Below are 20,293 nucleotides of genomic sequence, written 5' to 3'. Positions count from 1 at the left end.
ATCGTCTCCTTTGGAGGCACTGATCTCCGCATACCTCTGGAGTTTTCAAAGGATGTGAGGCCTCCTGTCGCGATGAGGTCGGGAACTAGGTCTTTCGCTGTGGTCTCCACAGGAGATTCAGACACCCTTTCGTCTTGGGAGATGCAAGACGAGCCTGCATTCCAGTCACTGCAGGGATATCCGGCCTTATTTCGAGTCAGGGCATCGCGGTGTCCATTCCACTTGAGGCCGCAAACTCAGGGTCCCTCTCACATACCTAGAGCTGAGAGAAGCCTCCTCTTGAGGTGCTTGTGGTAAGGTGGTATTCCTCAGGAGTCGAAGCCAGGGACTAACCTCTCATCTCGTGTTGATTCTTGGTCCACGGAGCTCTTTCGTGTTGCTACAGTGACCTCAGGATCCCTCTAGCCTTGAAACAGTGTTCTTGGGGTTTCTCTGGAGTGCCATCAAGGAAATCAAGGCTCCTTTCATGTGTGATGTGCAACACAGAATTGCTCTGCACGCAGTGCAGGGGAATCGAGCCTCATCTCGCGGCGAGGGGGAAGTCTTATGGTTTTTCTCGAGTTGCGGCGGGAACCTGGGGTATATTCTCGAGTTACGACGGGGATGGCCCTTCCACACACGTGTGTGTTCAGCCATGTCAGGACTCCTGCCTCGTTGCGAGGGACAACTCGGGATTCTCCTCGAGGCTTTGCAGGGCAATTGGGACGCCTCTCCAGCTGAGGCGGGAGACCAAGGGTCCCTTTCCACGTGCCACAGGAATCCTGGGACTCCTATCAAGTTTCACGAGGAGTCAGGCATCGTCTCCTTTGGAGGCACTGATCTCCGCGTACCTCTGAAGTTTTCAAAGGATGTGAGGCTATCGGTCGCGATGAGGTGGGGAACTAGGTCTTTCTCTGTGGTCTCCACAGGGGATTCAGACATCCTTTCATCTTCGGAGATGCAAGACGAGCCTGCATTCAAGTCACTGCAGGGATATCCAGCCTTATTTCGCGTCAGGGCCTCACGGTGTCCATTCCACTTGAGGCCGCAAACTCAGGGTCCCTCTCAGATACCTAGAGCTGAGAGAAGCCTCCTCTTGAGGTGCTTGTGGTAAGGTGGTATTCCTCTGGAGTCGAAGCCAGGGACTAACCTCTCATCTCGAGGTGATTTTTGGCCCACGGAGCTCTTTCGTGTTGCTACAGTGACCTCAGGATCCCTCTAGCCTTGAAACAGTGTTCTTGGGGTTTCTCTGGAGTGCCATCAAGGAAATCAAGGCTCCTTTCATGTGTGATGTGCAACACGGAATTGCTCTGCACGCAGTGCAGGGGAATCGGGCCTCATCTGGCGGCGAGGGGGAAGTCTCATGGTTTTTATCGAGTTGCGGCGGGAACCTGGGGTATATTCTCTAGTTACGACGGGGATGGCCCTTCCACCCACGTGTTTCTTCAGCGACGTCAGGACTCCTGCCTAGTTGCGAGGGACAACTCTGGATTCTCCTCGAGGCTTGGCAGGGCAATTGGGACGCCTCTCCAGCTGAGGCGGGAGACCAAGTGTCCCTTTCCAAGTGCCACAGGAATCCTGGGACTCCTATCAAGATTCACGAGGAGTCAGGCATCGTCTCCTTTGGAGGCACTGATCTCCGCGTACCTCTGGAGTTTTCAAAGGATGTGAGGCTATCGGTCGCGATGAGGAGGGGAACAAAGTCTTTCTCTGTGCTTTCCACAGGGGATTCAGACATCCTTTCGTCCTGGTAGATGCAAGACGAGCCTGCATTGAAGTCACTGCAGGGATATCCGGCCTTATTTCGAGTCAGGGCATCGCGGTGTCCATTCCACTTGAGGCCGCAAATTCAGGGTCCCTCTCACATACCTAGAGCTGAGAAAAGCCTCCTCTTGAGGTGCTTGTGGTAAGGTGGTATACCTCTGGAGACGAATCCAGGGACTAACCTCTCTTTTCGAGTTGATTTTTGGTCCACAGAATTCTTTCGTGTTGCTACAGTGACCTCAGGATCCCTCTAGCCTTGAAACAGTGTTCTTGGGGTTTCTCTGGAGTGCCATCAAGGAAATCAAGGCTCCTTTCATGTGTGATGTGCAAGACGGAATTGCTCTGCACGCAGTACAGGGGAATCGGGCCTCATCTCGCGTCGAGTGGGAAGTCTCATGGTTTTTCTCGAGTTGCGGCCGGAACCTGGGGTATGTTCTCGAGTTACGACGGGGATGGCCCTTCCACCCACGTGTTTGTTCAGCCACGTCAGGACTCCTGCCTAGTTGCGAGACACAACTCGGGATTCTCCTCGAGGCTTGACAAGGCAATTGGGACGCCTCTCCAGCTGAGGCGGGAGACCAAGGGTCCCTTTCCACGTGCCACAGGAATCCTGGGACTCCTATCAATTTTCACGAGGAGTCAGGCATCGTCTCCTTTGGAGGCACTGATCTCCGCGTACCTCTGGAGTTTTCAAAGGATGTGAGGCCTCCGGTCGCGATGAGGTGGGGAACTAGGTCTTTCTCTGTGGTCTCCACAGGGGATTCAGACATCCTTTCATCTTGGGAGATGCAAGACGAGCCTGCATTCAAGTCACTGCAGGGATATCCAGCCTTATTTCGCGTCAGGGCATCGCGGTGTCCATTCCACTTGAGGCCGCAAACTCAGGGTCCCTCTCACATACCTAGAGCTGAGAGAAGCCTCCTCTTGAGGTGCTTGTGGTAAGGTGGTATTCCTCTGGAGTCGAAGCCAGGGACTAACCTCTCATCTCGAGTTGATTTTTGGCCCACGGAGCTCTTTCGTGTTGCTACAGTGACCTCAGGATCCCTCTAGCCTTGAAACAGTATTCTTGGGGTTTCTCTGGAGTGCCATGAAGGAATTCAAGGCACCTTTCATGTGTGATGTGCAACACGGAATTGCTCTGCACGCAGTGCAGGGGAATCGGGCCTCATCTCGCGGCGAGGGGGAAATCTCATGGTTTTTCCCGAGTTGCGGCGGGAACCTGGGGTATATTCTCGAGTTACGCCGGGGATGGCCCTTCCACCCACGTGTTTCTTCAGCGACGTCAGGACTCCTGCCTAGTTGCGACGGACAACTCGGGATTCTCCTCGAGGCTTGGCAGGGCAATTGGGACGCCTCTCCAGCTGAGTCGGGAGACCAAGTGTCCCTTTCCAAGTGCCACAGGAATCCTGGGACTCCTATCAAGATTCACGAGGAGTCAGGCGTCGTCTCCTTTGGAGGCAATGATCTCCGCGTACCTCTGGAGTTTTCAAAGGATGTGAGGCCTCCGGTCGCGATGAGGTGGGGAACTAAGTCTTTCTCTGTGCTTTCCACAGGGGATTCAGACATCCTTTCGTCCTGGGAGATGCAAGACGAGCCTCCATTGAAGTCACTGCAGGGATATCCGGCCTTATTTCGAGTCAGGGCATCGCGGTGTCCATTCCACTTGAGGCCGCAAACTCAGGATCCCTCTCACATACCTAGAGCTGAGAGAAGCCTCCTCTTGAGGTGCTTGTGGTAAGGTGGTATTCCTCTGGAGACGAATCCAGGGACTAACCTCTCTTTTCGAGTTGATTTTTGGTCCACAGAGTTCTTTCGTGTTGCTACAGTGACCTCAGGATCCCTCTAGCCTTGAAACAGTGTTCTTGGGGTTTCTCTGGAGTGCCATCAAGGAAATCAAGGCTCCTTTCATGTGTGATGTGCAAGACGGAATTGCTCTGCACGCAGTACAGGGGAATCGGGCCTCATCTCCCGTCGAGTGGGAAGTCTCATGGTTTTTCTCGAGTTGCGGCGGGAACCTGGGGTATATTCTCGAGTTACGACGGGGATGGCCTTTCCACCCACGTGTTTGTTCAGCCACGTCAGGACTCCTGCCTAGTTGCGAGGGACAACTCGGGTTCTCCTCGAGGCTTGGCAGGGCAATTGGAACGCCTCTCCAGCTGAGGCGGGAGACCAAGGGTCCCTTTCCACGTGCCACAAGAATCCTGGGACTCCTATCAAGTTTCACGAGGAGTCAGGCATCGTCTCCTTTGGAGGCACTGATCTCCGCGTACCTCTGGAGTTTTCAAAGGATGTGAGGCCTGCGGTCGCGATGAGGTGGGGACCTTGGTGTTTCTCTGTGGTCTCCACAGGGGATTCAGACATCCTTTCTTCTTGGGAGATGCAAGACGAGCCTGCATTCCAGTCACTGCAGGGATATCCGGCCTTATTTCGAGTCAGGGCACCGCGGTGTCCATTCCACTTGAGGCCGCAAACTCAGGATCCCTCTCACATACCTAGAGCTGAGAGAAGCCTCCTCTTGAGGTGCTTGTGGTAAGGTGGTATTCCTCTGGAGTCGAAGCCAGGGACTAACCTCTCATCTCGTGTTGATTCTTGGTCCACGGAGCTCTTTCGTGTTGTTACAGTGACCTCAGGATCCCTCTAGCCTTGAAACAGTGTTCTTGGGGTTTCTCTGGAGTGCCATCAAGGAAATCAAGGCTCCTTTCATGTGTGATGTGCAACACGGAATTGCTCTGCACGCAGTGCAGGGGAATCGGGCCTCATCTCGCGGCGAGGGGGAAGTCTCATGGTTTTTCTCGAGTTGCGGCGGGAACCTGGGTTATATTCTCGAGTAACGACGGGGATGGCCCTTCCACACACGTGTTTGTTCAGCCACGTCAGGACTCCTGCCTAGTTGCGAGACACAACTCGGGATTCTCCTCGAGGCTTGGCAAGGCAATTGGGACGCCTCTCCAGCTGAGGCGGGAGACCAAGGGTCCCTTTCCACGTGCCACAGGAATCCTGGGACTCCTATCAATTTTCACGAGGAGTCAGGCATCGTCTCCTTTGGAGGCACTGATCTCCGCGTACCTCTGGAGTTTTCAAAGGATGTGAGGCCTCCGGTCGCGATGAGGTGGGGAACTAGGTCTTTCTCTGTGGTCTCCACAGGGGATTCAGACATCCTTTCATCTTGGGAGATGCAAGACGAGCCTGCATTCAAGTCACTGCAGGGATATCCAGCCTTATTTCGCGTCAGGGCATCGCGGTGTCCATTCCACTTGAGGCCGCAAACTCAGGGTCCCTCTCACATACCTAGAGCTGAGAGAAGCCTCCTCTTGAGGTGCTTGTGGTAAGGTGGTATTCCTCTGGAGTCGAAGCCAGGGACTAACCTCTCATCTCGAGTTGATTTTTGGTCCACGGAGCTCTTTCGTGTTGCTACAGTGACCTTAGGATCCCTCTAGCCTTGAAACAGTGTTCTTGGGGTTTCTCTGGAGTGCCATCAAGGAAATCAAGGCTCCTTTCATGTGTGATGTGCAACACGGAATTGCTCTGCACGCAGTGCAGGGGAATCGGGCCTCATCTCGCGGCGAGGGGGAAGTCTCATGGTTTTTCTCGAGTTGCGGCGGGAACCTGGGGTATATTCTCGAGTTACGACGGGGATGGCCCTTCCACCCACGTGTTTGTTCAGCCACGTCAGGACTCCTGCCTAGTTGCGAGGGACAACTCGGGATTCTCCTCGAGGCTTGGCAGGGCAATTGGAACGCCTCTCCAGCTGAGGCGGGAGACCAAGTGTCCCTTTCCACGTGCCACAAGAATCCTGGGACTCCTATCAAGATTCACGAGGAGTCAGGCATCGTCTCCTTTGGAGGCACTGATCTCCGCGTACCTCTGGAGTTTTCAAAGGATGTGAGGCCTCCGGTCGCGAGGAGGTGGGGAACTAGGTCTTTCTCTGTGGTCTCCACAGGGGATTCAGACATCCTTTCTTCTTGGGAGATGCAAGACGAGCCTGCATTCCAGTCACTGCAGGGATATCCGGCCTTATTTCGAGTCAGGGCATCGCGGTGTCCATTCCACTTGAGGCCGCAAACTCAGGATCCCTCTCACATACCTAGAGCTGAGAGAAGCCTCCTCTTGAGGTGCTTGTGGTAAGGTGGTATTCCTCAGGAGACGAAGCCAGGGACTAACCTCTCATCTCGTGTTGATTCTTGGTCCACGGAGCTCTTTCGTGTTGCTACAGTGACCTCAGGATCCCTCTAGCCTTGAAACAGTGTTCTTGGGGTTTCTCTGGAGTGCCATGAAGGAAATCAAGGCTCCTTTCATGTGTGATGTGCAACACGGAATTGCTCTGCACGCAGTGCAGGGGAATCGGGCCTCATCTCGCGGCGAGGGGGAAGTCTCATGGTTTTTCTAAAGTTGCGGCGGGAACCTGGGGTATATTCTCGAGTTACGACGGGGATGGCCCTTCCACACACGTGTGTGTTCAGCCATGTCAGGACTCCTGCCTAGTTGCTAGGGACAACTCGGGATTCTCCTCGAAGCTTTGCAGGGCAATTGGGACGCCTCTCCAGCTGAGACGGGAGACCAAGGGTCCCTTTCCAAGTGCCACAGGAATCCTCGGACTCCTATCAAGTTTCACGAGGAGTCAGGCATCGTCTCCTTTGGAGGCACTGATCTCCGCGTACCTCTGGAGTTTTCAAAGGATGTGAGGCCTCCTGTCGCGATGAGGTCGGGAACTAGGTCTTTCGCTGTGGTCTCCACAGGGGATTCAGACACCCTTTCGTCTTGGGAGATGCAAGACGAGCCTGCATTCCAGTCACTGCAGGGATATCCGGCCTTATTTCGAGTCAGGGCATCGCGGTGTCCATTCCACTTGAGGCCGCAAACTCAGGGTCCCTCTCACATACCTAGAGCTGAGAGAAGCCTCCTCTTGAGGTGCTTGTGGTAAGGTGGTATTCCTCTGGAGTCGAAGCCAGGGACTAACCTCTCATCTCGAGTTGATTTTTGGTCCACGAAGGTCTTTCGTGTTGCTACAGTGACCTCAGGATCCCTCTAGCCTTGAAACAGTGTTCTTGGGGTTTCTCTGGAGTGCCATGAAGGAAATCAAGGCTCCTTTCATGTGTGATGTGCAACACGGAATTGCTCTGCACGCAGTGCAGGGGAATCGGGCCTCATCTCGCGGCGAGGGGGAAGTCTCATGGTTTTTCTCGAGTTGCGGCGGGAACCTGGGGTATATTCTCGAGTTACGACGGGGATGGCCCTTCCACACACGTGTTTGTTCAGTCACGTCAGGACTCTTGCCTAGTTGCGAGACACAACTCGGGATTCTCCTCGAGGCTTGGCAAGGCAATTGGGACGCCTCTCCAGCTGAGGCGGGAGACCAAGGGTCCCTTTCCACGTGCCACAGGAATCCTGGGTCTCCTATCAAGTTTCACGAGGAGTCAGGCATCGTCTCCTTTGGAGGCACTGATCTCCGCGTACCTCTGAAGTTTTCAAAGGATGTGAGGCCTCCGGTCGCGATGAGGTGGGGAACTAGGTCTTTCTCTGTGGTCTCCACAGGGGATTCAGACATCCTTTCATCTTCGGAGATGCAAGACGAGCCTGCATTCAAGTCACTGCAGGGATATCCAGCCTTATTTCGCGTCAGGGCCTCACGGTGTCCATTCCACTTGAGGCCGCAAACTCAGGGTCCCTCTCAGATACCTAGAGCTGAGAGAAGCCTCCTCTTGAGGTGCTTGTCGTAAGGTGGTATTCCTCTGGAGTCGAAGCCAGGGACTAACCTCTCATCTCGAGTTGATTTTTGGCCCACGGAGCTCTTTCGTGTTGCTACAGTGACCTCAGGATCCCTCTAGCCTTGAAACAGTGTTCTTGGGGTTTCTCTGGAGTGCCATCAAGGAAATCAAGGCTCCTTTCATGTGTGATGTGCAACATGGAATTGCTCTGCACGCAGTGCAGGGGAATCGGGCCTCATCTGGCGGCGAGGGGGAAGTCTCATGGTTTTTCTCGAGTTGCGGCGGGAACCTGGGGTATATTCTCGAGTTACGACGGGGATGGCCCTTCCACCCACGTGTTTTTTCAGCGACGTCAGGACTCCTGCCTAGTTGCGAGGGACAACTCTGGATTCTCCTCGAGGCTTGGCAGGGCAATTGGGACGCCTCTCCAGCTGAGGCGGGAGACCAAGTGTCCCTTTCCAAGTGCCACAGGAATCCTGGGACTCCTATCAAGTTTCACGAGGAGTCAGGCATCGTCTCCTTTGGAGGCACTGATCTTCGCGTACCTCTGGAGTTTTCAAAGGATGTGAGGCTATCGGTCGCGATGAGGAGGGGAACAAAGTCTTTCTCTGTGCTTTCCACAGGGGATTCAGACATCCTTTCGTCCTGGTAGATGCAAGACGAGCCTGCATTGAAGTCACTGCAGGGATATCCGGCCTTATTTCGAGTCAGGGCATCGCGGTGTCCATTCCACTTGAGGCCGCAAACTCAGGGTCCCTCTCACATACCTAGAGCTGACAGAAGCCTCCTCTTGAGGTGCTTGTGGTAAGGTGGTATTCCTCTGGAGACGAATCCAGGGACTAACCTCTCTTTTCGAGTTGATTTTTGGTCCACAGAATTCTTTCGTGTTGCTACAGTGACCTCAGGATCCCTCTAGCCTTGAAACAGTGTTCTTGGGGTTTCTCTGGAGTGCCATCAAGGAAATCAAGGCTCCTTTCATGTGTGATGTGCAAGACGGAATTGCTCTGCACGCAGTACAGGGGAATCGGGCCTCATCTCGCGTCGAGTGGGAAGTCTCATGGTTTTTCTCGAGTTGCGGCGGGAACCTGGGGTATGTTCTCGAGTTACGACGGGGATGGCCCTTCCACCCACGTGTTTGTTCAGCCACGTCAGGACTCCTGCCTAGTTGTGAGACACAACTCGGGATTCTCCTCGAGGCTTGACAAGGCAATTGTGACGCCTCTCCAGCTGAGGCGGGAGACCAAGGGTCCCTTTCCACGTGCCACAGGAATCCTGGGACTCCTATCAATTTTCACGAGGAGTCAGGCATCGTCTCCTTTGGAGGCACTGATCTCCGCGTACCTCTGGAGTTTTCAAAGGATGTGAGGCCTCCGGTCGCGATGAGGTGGGGAACTAGGTCTTTCTCTGTGGTCTCCACAGGGGATTCAGACATCCTTTCATCTTGGGAGATGCAAGACGAGCCTGCATTCAAGTCACTGCAGGGATATCCAGCCTTATTTCGCGTCAGGGCATCGCGGTGTCCATTCCACTTGAGGCCGCAAACTCAGGGTCCCTCTCACATACCTAGAGCTGAGAGAAGCCTCCTCTTGAGGTGCTTGTGGTAAGGTGGTATTCCTCTGGAGTCGAAGCCAGGGACTAACCTCTCATCTCGAGTTGATTTTTGGCCCACGGAGCTCTTTCGTGTTGCTACAGTGACCTCAGGATCCCTCTAGCCTTGAAACAGTATTCTTGGGGTTTCTCTGGAGTGCCATGAAGGAAATCAAGGCTCCTTTCATGTGTGATGTGCAACACGGAATTGCTCTGCACGCAGTGCAGGGGAATCGGGCCTCATCTCGCGGCGAGGGGGAAATCTCATGGTTTTTCCCGAGTTGTGGCGGGAACCTGGGGTATATTCTCGAGTTACGCCGGGGATGGCCCTTCCACCCACGTGTTTCTTCAGCGACGTCAGGACTCCTGCCTAGTTGCGACGGACAACTCGGGATTCTCCTCGAGGCTTGGCAGGGCAATTGGGACGCCTCTCCAGCTGAGGCGGGAGACCAAGTGTCCCTTTCCAAGTGCCACAGGAATCCTGGGACTCCTATCAAGATTCACGAGGAGTCAGGCGTCGTCTCCTTTGGAGGCAATGATCTCCGCGTACCTCTGGAGTTTTCAAAGGATGTGAGGCCTCCGGTCGCGATGAGGTGGGGAACTAAGTCTTTCTCTGTGCTTTCCACAGGGGATTCAGACATCCTTTCGTCCTGGGAGATGCAAGACGAGCCTCCATTGAAGTCACTGCAGGGATATCCGGCCTTATTTCGAGTCAGGGCATCGCGGTGTCCATTCCACTTGAGGCCGCAAACTCAGGGTCCCTCTCACATACCTAGAGCTGAGAGAAGCCTCCTCTTGAGGTGCTTGTGGTAAGGTGGTATTCCTCAGGAGTCGAAGCCAGGGACTAACCTCTCATCTCGTGTTGATTCTTGGTCCACGGAGCTCTTTCGTGTTGCTACAGTGACCTCAGGATCCCTCTAGCATTGAAACAGTGTTCTTGGGGTTTCTGTGGAGTGCCATTAAGGAAATCAAGGCTCCTTTCATGTGTGATGTGCAACACAGAATTGCTCTGCACGCAGTGCAGGGGAATCGGGCCTCATCTCGCGGCGAGGGGGAAGTCTCATGGTTTTCCTCGAGTTGCGGCGGGAACCTGGGGTATATTCTCGAGTTACGACGGGGATGGCCCTTCCACCCACGTGTTTCTTCAGCGACGTCAGGACTCCTGCCTAGTTGCGAGGGACAACTCGGGATTCTCCTCGAGGTTTGGCAGGGCAATTGGGACGCCTCTCCAGCTGAGGCGGGAGACCAAGTGTCCCTTTCCAAGTGCCACAGGAATCCTGGGACTCCTATCAAGATTCACGAGGAGTCAGGCGTCGTCTCCTTTGGAGGCAATGATCTCCGCGTACCTCTGGAGTTTTCAAAGGATGTGAGGCCTCCGGTCGCGATGAGGTGGGGAACTAGGTGTTTCTCTGTGGTCTCCACAGGGGATTCAGACATCCTTTCTTCTTGGGAGATGCAAGACGAGCCTGCATTCAAGTCACTGCAGGGATATCCGGCCTTATTTCGAGTCAGGGCATCACGGTGTCCATTCCACTTGAGGCCGCAAACTCAGGATCCCTCTCACATACCTAGAGCTGAGAGAAGCCTCCTCTTGAGGTGCTTGTGGTAAGGTGGTATTCCTCTGGAGACGAATCCAGGGACTAACCTCTCTTTTCGAGTTGATTTTTGGTCCACAGAGTTCTTTCGTGTTGCTACAGTGACCTCAGGATCCCTCTAGCCTTGAAACAGTGTTCTTGGGGTTTCTCTGGAGTGCCATCAAGGAAATCAAGGCTCCTTTCATGTGTGATGTGCAAGACGGAATTGCTCTGCACGCAGTACAGGGGAATCGGGCCTCATCTCCCGTCGAGTGGGAAGTCTCATGGTTTTTCTCGAGTTGCGGCGGGAACCTGGGGTATATTCTCGAGTTACGACGGGGATGGCCTTTCCACCCACGTGTTTGTTCAGTCACGTCAGGACTCCTGCCTAGTTGCGAGGGACAACTCGGGATTCTCCTCGAGGCTTGGCAGGGCAATTGGAACGCCTCTCCAGCTGAGGCGGGAGACCAAGGGTCCCTTTCCACGTGCCACAAGAATCCTGGGACTCCTATCAAGTTTCACGAGGAGTCAGGCATCGTCTCCTTTGGAGGCACTGATCTCCACGTACCTCTGGAATTTTCAAAGGATGTGAGGCCTGCGGTCCCGATGAGGTGGGGACCTAGGTGTTTCTCTGTGGTCTCCACAGGGGATTCAGACATCCTTTCTTCTTGGGAGATGCAAGACGAGCCTGCATTCAAGTCACTGCAGGGATATCCGGCCTTATTTCGAGTCAGGGCACCGCGGTGTCCATTCCACTTGAGGCCGCAAACTCAGGATCCCTCTCACATACCTAGAGCTGAGAGAAGCCTCCTCTTGAGGTGCTTGTGGTAAGGTGGTATTCCTCAGGAGTCGAAGCCAGGGACTAACCTCTCATCTCGTGTTGATTCTTGGTCCACGGAGCTCTTTCGTGTTGCTACAGTGACCTCAGGATCCCTCTAGCCTTGAAACAGTGTTCTTGGGGTTTCTCTGGAGTGCCATCAAGGAAATCAAGGCTCCTTTCATGTGTGATGTGCAACACGGAATTGCTCTGCACGCAGTGCAGGGGAATCGGGCCTCATCTGGCGGCGAGGGGGAAGTCTCATGGTTTTTCTCGAGTTGCGGCGGGAACCTGGGTTATATTCTCGAGTAACGACGGGGATGGCCCTTCCACACACGTGTTTGTTCAGCCACGTCAGGACTCCTGCCTAGTTGCGAGACACAACTCGGGATTCTCCTCGAGGCTTGGCAAGGCAATTGGGACGCCTCTCCACCTGAGGCGGGAGACCAAGGGTCCCTTTCCACGTGCCACAGGAATCCTGGGACTCCTATCAATTTTCACGAGGAGTCAGGCATCGTCTCCTTTGGAGGCACTGATCTCCGCGTACCTCTGGAGTTTTCAAAGGATGTGAGGCCTCCGGTCGCGATGAGGTGGGGAACTAGGTCTTTCTCTGTGGTCTCCACAGGGGATTCAGACATCCTTTCATCTTGGGAGATGCAAGACGAGCCTGCATTCAAGTCACTGCAGGGATATCCAGCCTTATTTCGCGTCAGGGCATCGCGGTGTCCATTCCACTTGAGGTCGCAAACTCAGGGTCCCTCTCACATACCTAGAGCTGAGAGAAGCCTCCTCTTGAGGTGCTTGTGGTAAGGTGGTATTCCTCTGGAGTCGAAGCCAGGGACTAACCTCTCATCTCGAGTTGATTTTTGGTCCACGGAGCTCTTTCGTGTTGCTACAGTGACCTCAGGATCCCTCTAGCCTTGAAACAGTGTTCTTGGGGTTTCTCTGGAGTGCCATCAAGGAAATCAAGGCTCCTTTCATGTGTGATGTGCAACACGGAATTGCTCTGCACGCAGTGCAGGGGAATCGGGCCTCATCTCGCGGCGAGGGGGAAGTCTCATGGTTTTTCTCGAGTTGCCGCGGGAACCTGGGGTATATTCTCGAGTTACGACGGGGATGGCCCTTCCACCCACGTGTTTGTTCAGCCACGTCAGGACTCCTGCCTAGTTGCGAGGGACAACTCGGGATTCTCCTCGAGGCTTGGCAGGGCAATTGGAACGCCTCTCCAGCTGAGGCGGGAGACCAAGGGTCCCTTTCCACGTGCCACAGGAATCCTGGGACTCCTATCAAGTTTCACGAGGAGTCAGGCATCGTCTCCTTTGGAGGCACTGATCTCCGCGTACCTCTGGAGTTTTCAAAGGATGTGAGGCCTGCGGTCGCGATGAGGTGGGGAACTAGGTGTTTCTCTGTCGTCTCCACAGGGGATTCAGACATCCTTTCTTCTTGGGAGATGCAAGAGGAGCCTGCATTCAAGTCACTGCAGGGATATCCGGCCTTATTTCGAGTCAGGGCATCGCGGTGTCCATTCCACTTGAGGCCGCAAACTCAGGATCCCTCTCACATACCTAGAGCTGAGAGAAGCCTCCTCTTGAGGTGCTTGTGGTAAAGTGGTATTCCTCAGGAGTGGAAGCCAGGGACTAACTTCTCATCTCGTGTTGATTCTTGGTCCACGGAGCTCTTTCGTGTTGCTACAGTGACCTCAGGATCCCTCTAGCCTTGAAACAGTGTTCTTGGGGTTTCTCTGGAGTGCCATGAAGGAAATCAAGGCTCCTTTCATGTGTGATGTGCAACACGGAATTGCTCTGCACGCAGTGCAGGGGAATCGGGCCTCATCTCGCGGCGAGGGGGAAGTCTCATGGTTTTTCTCGAGTTGCGGCGGGAACCTGGGGTATATTCTCGAGTTACGACGGGGATGGCCCTTCCACTCACGTGTGTGTTCAGCCATGTCAGGACTCCTGCCTAGTTGCTAGGGACAACTCGGGATTCTCCTCGAAGCTTTGCAGGGCAATTGGGACGCCTCTCCAGCTGAGACGGGAGACCAAGTGTCCCTTTCCAAGTGCCACAGGAATCCTCGGACTCCTATCAAGTTTCACGAGGAGTCAGGCATCGTCTCCTTTGGAGGCACTGATCTCCGCATACCTCTGGAGTTTTCAAAGGATGTGAGGCCTCCTGTCGCGATGAGGTCGGGAACTAGGTCTTTCGCTGTGGTCTCCACAGGGGATTCAGACACCCTTTCGTCTTGGGAGATGCAAGACGAGCCTGCATTCCAGTCACTGCAGGGATATCCGGCCTTATTTCGAGTCAGGGCATCGCGGTGTCCATTCCACTTGAGGCCGCAAACTCAGGGTCCCTCTCACATACCTAGAGCTGAGAGAAGCCTCCTCTTGAGGTGCTTGTGGTAAGGTGGTATTCCTCTGGAGTCGAAGCCAGGGACTAACCTCTCATCTCGAGTTGATTTTTGGTCCACGGAGCTCTTTCGTGTTGCTACAGTGACCTCAGGATCCCTCTAGCCTTGAAACAGTGTTCTTGGGGTTTCTCTGGAGTGCCATGAAGGAAATCAAGGCTCCTGTCATGTGTGATGTGCAACAGAGAATTGCTGTGCACGCAGTGCAGGGGAATCGGGCCTCATCTGGCGGCGAGGGAGAAGTCTCATGGTTTTTCTCGAGTTGCGGCGGGAACCTGGGGTATATTCTCGAGTTACGACGGGGATGGCCCTTCCACACACGTGTTTGTTCAGCCACGTCAGGACTCTTGCCTAGTTGCGAGACACAACTCGGGATTCTCCTCGAGGCTTGGCAAGGCAATTGGGACGCCTCTCCAGCTGAGGCGGGAGACCAAGGGTCCCTTTCCACGTGCCACAGGAATCCTGGGACTCCTATCAAGTTTCACGAGGAGTCAGGCATCGTCTCCTTTGGAGGCACTGATCTCCGCGTACCTCTGGAGTTTTCAAAGGATGTGAGGCCTCCGGTCGCGATGAGGTGGGGAACTAGGTCTTTCTCTGTGGTCTCCACAGGGGATTCAGACATCCTTTCATCTTGGGAGATGCAAGACGAGCCTGCATTCAAGTCACTGCAGGGATATCCAGCCTTATTTCGCGTCAGGGCATCGCGGTGTCCATTCCACTTGAGGCCGCAAACTCAGGGTCCCTCTCACATACCTAGAGCTGAGAGAAGCCTCCTCTTGAGGTGCTTGTGGTAAGGTGGTATTCCTCTGGAGTCGAAGCCAGGGACTAACCTCTCATCTCGAGTTGATTTTTGGCCCATGGAGCTCTTTCGTGTTGCTACAGTGACCTCAGGATCCCTCTATCCTTGAAACAGTGTTCTTGGGGTTTCTCTGGAGTGCCATCAAGGAAATTAAGGCTCCTTTCATGTGTGATGTGCAACACGGAATTGCTCTGCACGCAGTGCAGGGGAATCGGGCCTCATCTCGCAGCGAGGGGGAAGTCTCATGGTTTTTCTCGAGTTGCGGCGGGAACCTGGGGTATATTCTCGAGTTACGACGGGGATGGCCTTTCCACCCACATGTTTCTTCAGCGACGTCAGGACTCCTGCCTAGTTGCGAGGGACAACTCGGGATTCTCCTCGACGCTTGGCAGGGCAATTGGGACGCCTCTTCAGCTGAGGCGGGAGACCAAGTGTCCCTTTCCAAGTGCCACAGGAAACGTGGGACTCCTATCAAGTTTCACGAGAAGTCAGGCATCGTCTCCTTTGGAGGCACTGATCTCCGCGTACCTCTGGAGTTTTCAAAGGATGTGAGGCCTCCGGTCGCGATGAGGTGGGGAACTAAGTCTTTCTCTGTGCTTTCCACAGGGGATTCAGACATCCTTTCGTCTTGGGAGATGCAAGACGAGCCTGCATTGAAGTCACTGCAGGGATATCCGGCCTTATTTCGAGTCAGGGCATCACGGTGTCCATTCCACTTGAGGCCGCAAACTCAGGGTCCCTCTCACATACCTAGAGCTGAGAGAAGCCTCCTCTTGAGGTGCTTGTGGTAAGGTGGTATTCCTCTCGAGACGAATCCAGGGACTAACCTCTCTTTTCGTGTTGATTTTTGGTCCACAGAGTTCTTTTGTGTTGCTACAGTGACCTCAGGATCCCTCTAGCCTTGAAACAGTGTTCTTGGGGTTTCTCTGGAGTGCCATCAAGGAAATCAAGGCTCCTTTCATGTGTGATGTGCAACACGGAATTACTCTGCACGCAGTACAGGGGAATCGGGCCTCATCTCGCATCGAGGGGGAAGTCTCATGGTTTTTCTCGAGTTGCGGCGGGAACCTGGGGTATATTCTCGAGTTACGACGGGGATGGCCCTTCCACCCACGTGTTTGTTCAGCCACGTCAGGACTCCTGCCTAGTTGCGAGGGACAACTCGGGATTCTCCTCGAGGCTTGGCAGGGCAATTGGAACGCCTCTCCAGCTGAGGCGGGAGACCAAGTGTCCCTTTCCACGTGCCACAAGAATCCTGGGACTCCTATCAAGATTCACGAGGAGTCAGGCATCGTCTCCTTTGGAGGCACTGATCTCCGCGTACCTCTGGAGTTTTCAAAGGATGTGAGGCCTCCGGTCGCGAGGAGGTGGGGAACTAGGTCTTTCTCTGTGGTCTCCACAGGGGATTCAGACATCCTTTCTTCTTGGGAGATGCAAGACGAGCCTGCATTCCAGTCACTGCAGGGATATCCGGCCTTATTTCGAGTCAGGGCATCGCGGTGTCCATTCCACTTGAGGCCGCAAACTCAGGATCCCTCTCACATACCTAGAGCTGAGAGAAGCCTCCTCTTGAGGTGCTTGTGGTAAGGTGGTATTCCTCAGGAGTCGAAGCCAGGGACTAACCTCTCATCTCGTGTTGATTCTTGGTCCACGGAGCTCTTTCGTGTTGCTACAGTGACCTCAGGATCCCTCTAGCCTTGAAACAGTGTTCTTGGGGTTTCTCTGGAGTGCCATGAAGGAAATCAAGGCTCCTTTCATGTGTGATGTGCAACACGGAATTGCTCTGCACGCAGTGCAGGGGAATCGGGCCTCATCTCGCGGCGAGGGGGAAGTCTCATGGTTTTTCTCGAGTTGCGGCGGGAACCTGGGGTATATTCTCGAGTTACGACGGGGATGGCCCTTCCACACACGTGTGTGTTCAGCCATGTCAGGACTCCTGCCTAGTTGCTAGGGACAACTCGGGATTCTCCTCGAAGCTTTGCAGGGCAATTGGGACGCCTCTCCAGCTGAGACGGGAGACCAAGGGTCCCTTTCCAAGTGCCACAGGAATCCTCGGACTCCTATCAAGTTTCACGAGGAGTCAGGCATCGTCTCCTTTGGAGGCACTGATCTCCGCATACCTCTGGAGTTTTCAAAGGATGTGAGGCCTCCTGTCGCGATGAGGTCGGGAACTAGGTCTTTCGCTGTGGTCTCCACAGGGGATTCAGACACCCTTTCGTCTTGGGAGATGCAAGAGGAGCCTGCATTCCAGTCACTGCAGGGATATCCGGCCTTATTTCGAGTCAGGGCATCGCGGTGTCCATTCCACTTGAGGTCGCAAACTCAGGGTCCCTCTCACATACCTAGAGCTGAGAGAAGCCTCCTCTTGAGGTGCTTGTGGTAAGGTGGTATTCCTCTGGAGTCGAAGCCAGGGACTAACCTCTCATCTCGAGTTGATTTTTGGTCCACGGAGCTCTTTCGTGTTGCTACAGTGACCTCAGGATCCCTCTAGCCTTGAAACAGTGTTCTTGGGGTTTCTCTGGAGTGCCATGAAGGAAATCAAGGCTCCTGTCATGTGTGATGTGCAACAGAGAATTGCTGTGCACGCAGTGCAGGGGAATCGGGCCTCATCTGGCGGCGAGGGAGAAGTCTCATGGTTTTTCTCGAGTTGCGGCGGGAACCTGGGGTATATTCTCGAGTTACGACGGGGATGGCCCTTCCACACACGTGTTTGTTCAGCCACGTCAGGACTCTTGCCTAGTTGCGAGACACAACTCGGGATTCTCCTCGAGGCTTGGCAAGGCAATTGGGACGCCTCTCCAGCTGAGGCGGGAGACCAAGGGTCCCTTTCCACGTGCCACAGGAATCCTGGGACTCCTATCAAGTTTCACGAGGAGTCAGGCATCGTCTCCTTTGGAGGCACTGATCTCCGCGTACCTCTGGAGTTTTCAAAGGATGTGAGGCCTCCGGTCGCGATGAGGTGGGGAACTAGGTCTTTCTCTGTGGTCTCCACAGGGGATTCAGACATCCTTTCATCTTGGGAGATGCAAGACGAGCCTGCATTCAAGTCACTGCAGGGATATCCAGCCTTATTTCGCGTCAGGGCATCGCGGTGTCCATTCCACTTGAGGCCGCAAACTCAGGGTCCCTCTCACATACCTAGAGCTGAGAGAAGCCTCCTCTTGAGGTGCTTGTGGTAAGGTGGTATTCCTCTGGAGTCGAAGCCAGGGACTAACCTCTCATCTCGAGTTGATTTTTGGCCCATGGAGCTCTTTCGTGTTGCTACAGTGACCTCAGGATCCCTCTATCCTTGAAACAGTGTTCTTGGGGTTTCTCTGGAGTGCCATCAAGGAAATTAAGGCTCCTTTCATGTGTGATGTGCAACACGGAATTGCTCTGCACGCAGTGCATGGGAATCGGGCCTCATCTCGCAGCGAGGGGGAAGTCTCATGGTTTTTCTCGAGTTGCGGCGGGAACCTGGGGTATATTCTCGAGTTACGACGGGGATGGCCTTTCCACCCACATGTTTCTTCAGCGACGTCAGGACTCCTGCCTAGTTGCGAGGGACAACTCGGGATTCTCCTCGACGCTTGGCAGGGCAATTGGGACGCCTCTTCAGCTGAGGCGGGAGACCAAGTGTCCCTTTCCAAGTGCCACAGGAAACGTGGGACTCCTATCAAGTTTCACGAGAAGTCAGGCATCGTCTCCTTTGGAGGCACTGATCTCCGCGTACCTCTGGAGTTTTCAAAGGATGTGAGGCCTCCGGTCGCGATGAGGTGGGGAACTAAGTCTTTCTCTGTGCTTTCCACAGGGGATTCAGACATCCTTTCGTCTTGGGAGATGCAAGACGAGCCTGCATTGAAGTCACTGCAGGGATATCCGGCCTTATTTCGAGTCAGGGCATCACGGTGTCCATTCCACTTGAGGCCGCAAACTCAGGGTCCCTCTCACATACCTAGAGCTGAGAGAAGCCTCCTCTTGAGGTGCTTGTGGTAAGGTGGTATTCCTCTCGAGACGAATCCAGGGACTAACCTCTCTTTTCGTGTTGATTTTTGGTCCACAGAGTTCTTTTGTGTTGCTACAGTGACCTCAGGATCCCTCTAGCCTTGAAACAGTGTTCTTGGGGTTTCTCTGGAGTGCCATCAAGGAAATCAAGGCTCCTTTCATGTGTGATGTGCAACACGGAATTGCTCTGCACGCAGTACAGGGGAATCGGGCCTCATCTCGCATCGAGGGGGAAGTCTCATGGTTTTTCTCGAGTTGCGGCGGGAACCTGGGGTATATTCTCGAGTTACGACGGGGATGGCCCTTCCACCCACGTGTTTGTTCAGCCACGTCAGGACTCCTGCCTAGTTGCGAGGGACAACTCGGGATTCTCCTCGAGGCTTGGCAGGGCAATTGGAACGCCTCTCCAGCTGAGGCGGGAGACCAAGTGTCCCTTTCCACGTGCCACAAGAATCCTGGGACTCCTATCAAGATTCACGAGGAGTCAGGCATCGTCTCCTTTGGAGGCACTGATCTCCGCGTACCTCTGGAGTTTTCAAAGGATGTGAGGCCTCCGGTCGCGAGGAGGTGGGGAACTAGGTCTTTCTCTGTGGTCTCCACAGGGGATTCAGACATCCTTTCTTCTTGGGAGATGCAAGACGAGCCTGCATTCCAGTCACTGCAGGGATATCCGGCCTTATTTCGAGTCAGGGCATCGCGGTGTCCATTCCACTTGAGGCCGCAAACTCAGGATCCCTCTCACATACCTAGAGCTGAGAGAAGGCTCCTCTTGAGGTGCTTGTGGTAAGGTGGTATTCCTCTGGAGTCGAAACCAGGGACTAACCTCTCATCTCGAGTTGATTTTTGGTCCACGGAGCTCTTTCATGTTGCTACAGTGACCTCAGGGTCCCTCTAGCCTTGAAACAGTGTTCTTTGGGTTTCTCTGGAGTGCCATGAAGGAAATCAAGGCTCCTGTCATGTGTGATGTGCAACAGAGAATTGCTGTGCACGCAGTGCAGGGGAATCGGGCCTCATCTGGCGTCGAGGGGGAAGTCTCATGGTTTTTCTCGAGTTGCGGCGGGAACCTGGGGTATATTCTCGAGTTACGACGGGGATGGCCCTTCCACACACGTGTTTGTTCAGCCACGTCAGGACTCTTGCCTAGTTGCGAGACACAACTCGGGATTCTCCTCGAGGCTTGCCAAGGCAATTGGGACGCCTCTCCAGCTGAGGCGGGAGACCAAGGGTCCCTTTCCACGTGCCACAGGAATCCTGGGTCTCCTATCAAGTTTCACGAGGAGTCAGGCATCGTCTCCTTTGGAGGCACTGATCTCCGCGTACCTCTGGAGTTTTCAATGGATGTGAGGCCTCCGGTCGCGATGAGGTGGGGAACTAGGTCTTTCTCTGTGGTCTCCACAGGGGATTCAGACATCCTTTCATCTTGGGAGATGCAAGACGAGCCTGCATTCAAGTCACTGCAGGGATATCCAGCCTTATTTCGCGTCAGGGCATCGCGGTGTCCATTCCACTTGAGGCCGCAAACTCTGGGTCCCTCTCACATACCTAGAGCTGAGAGAAGCCTCCTCTTGAGGTGCTTGTGGTAAGGTGGTATTCCTCGGGAGTCGAAGCCAGGGACTAACCTCTCATCTCGAGTTGATTTTTGGCCCATGGAGCTCTTTCGTGTTGCTACAGTGACCTCAG

This window comes from Cervus elaphus, chromosome 14, assembly GCF_910594005.1.
Source record: "Cervus elaphus chromosome 14, mCerEla1.1, whole genome shotgun sequence".
Taxonomy (NCBI): domain Eukaryota; kingdom Metazoa; phylum Chordata; class Mammalia; order Artiodactyla; family Cervidae; genus Cervus; species Cervus elaphus.
The sequence above is the reverse complement of the archived record's forward strand: the minus strand, read 5'-3'. Positions refer to the sequence as shown.